The following is a 2,409-nucleotide window of genomic DNA, read 5'->3' as shown; positions in this document are numbered from 1 at the left end:
GTGAAGAGGGCCATGCAATCATGAATGGTCATGCAAGTAAACAGTTGGGAGATGAGACAGGGTCTACAAAATTAGTGAAGTTCTATGTTAAGGACATCAATGAGTCCTGAACATAGGTATTTGTCCTCATTGAGGACAGTTGTGAAAACAAGAGAAAAATAATATAAGCCATCCTTTAATCACCTGAAAATAGAAGTGGGTCCTGGGAGGCTTTTGACTCTCAGGATGAAGATATGGAAAAGGTGATATAGACTAAGGGAACCAAGGACTATATATGGTCCACAATTGGAAGACCAACCTTCCCACTCTATCAACTTCCCCACTACACACACACACATACTTCCATTTTGTAGGCAAAAGATGAGAGACAACCTGAGGACTTCCTCACCATTCACCCCCATCACTCTGGCCAAATAAAAAGCCAACCAGGAATACAATGACATCAAGAGAAAGATAAGCTTTAGACAAAGAAGTATGTTTGGAGGAAATGATAAAAATAAAGTGAAAGTAAGAAAGAATTCTCCTGGCCACTCTCCAGGGTGAATGGAGAAAGCAGGTATGAAGTTATTAAATAACAGAAATGGAATGGGAGAGGGGCACCTGGGTGGCTTAGTCTGTTAAGCGTCTGCCTTCAGCTCAGGTCATGATCCCGGGGTCCTGGGATTGAGCCCTGCATCGGGCTCCCTGTTCAGTGGGGAATCTGTTTCTCCCTCTCTCTCTGCCCCTAGCCCCACTCGTGCTCTCTCTCTCAACTAAAATCTTAAAAAAAAGAAAGGGAATGGGAGAGTATGGAGATAATTGAAAGAGAATTAGTGACTATTTCCAAATTGGGAATCAACAAAAGTCTGATCTCTTTCCCTTAAATAACTTGTTTGGTTTTTAAGCCATCATTCCAGCCTATCAAGTTTATGTCACAAGTTTATGTCATATGATGTATGCCTTTTATGCTTAAATTCTTGTTGAATAAAGAAAAATAAAAGGCTGAACTTTATCGTGCAAAACCAACCTCATAACCAGTTAGGTTGGATTTTGTTCCCACTGACTTTTGACTCTTGGAGCTTACAGGGCAAACTTTAGGCTCCATGGCAGGAATTATTCCCTGTCACTACTATGCCCTCCTAGTTCCTCCAACTGAACCGTATGAATACCATGCCAACATAAATTTATACCATCTCTAAGGGAGTTCCTTAGTTTAGTAGTAATTTATCAATAAAAGGAAATGAAATGATAAGCTTGCCATGACTAAGTTTTAGGAAGCTCAACCAGGCCCCTACACAACACCATTTTCTTTTCAAGGTATTCACAAACCAACATTATATACATAGCATGAAAGAGCCATCTATCTGGTACTTTAAATATCTACAAAAGGATTAAAAAAAAAAATAAGTCAGCAGTATGAAAAAAAAAAAGTCATAGGTTCAACTGAAACCTTACAAAACCCCACTCTAACTTTTGAGTCTTCATAAAATTGATATCATGATAGTCAACGTGAGTGATGCACTTGCGCTCACATGAAGAAAAATTCCAAACAATACCACACAAGTGGCCTCCACCACTTCAACTCATATTACAACAGGTGAAGGTGTTCATAACACAATGCAAATGAATAAATACATTTTGGGTACCCCTAAATACATTTGGGTACCCCTAAATACCACAAAAACTATCATTTTAAGGGGAAAAAAAGTATAAACAAAGATAAAGCTCTACTTAAACTTTTCTAGGAGGTTGTCTCAACCCACCAGGTATCTAAACAATATAATCTAAAATTAAATTACAAAGGACAGACAATTTGGTATCAGTCCAACTGAACTGATCTAATGCTGAAAAATAACCTAAAACAGCAGCCCACCAACTTAGGCATCATTTTGTTCCCTGATAAAATGTTCACTATCAAATAGACACTATCATTTCCCATACTACTAAAAATGTGTAGTGCAGACAGGCCTTGTGATCATTTTTCATTTTTATGATTACTGTATTTGCTATATTGACGGTTGGCTTGAGGATGATTAGACTTCATTAATATGAAAAATATGAGAAATATGGTACACTGGTGTTCTCATTATGTTTTTATAACAACTTTCATAAAGGGAGATTGATAAAAGACAAGCACATTTAAGCACAATTTGAACAAGAGGATAGAACTGAAGCACAAAGGGGACAGTGCTTTATTGTGGAGTCCGTGAGGCAGGGGCTCAGATGAAACTGAAATACATAGTTCAAGATTTAAACTCAACATGACCTCAGTCAGTGGGAAACAAACCATATGGTGCCCCAAGGCTATTCCTATAGGAAGGTATGTTTTGGGGAAATAAACCACAGAGCTATAAGATTAAAAAAGACAGCCTGTGGCAATATCTATTTGGTTGCCATCAGAAAACAATGATAGCATTTATCAATGCTTAA

This window comes from Halichoerus grypus, chromosome 6, assembly GCF_964656455.1.
Source record: "Halichoerus grypus chromosome 6, mHalGry1.hap1.1, whole genome shotgun sequence".
NCBI lineage: Eukaryota > Metazoa > Chordata > Mammalia > Carnivora > Phocidae > Halichoerus > Halichoerus grypus.
The sequence above is the reverse complement of the archived record's forward strand: the minus strand, read 5'-3'. Positions refer to the sequence as shown.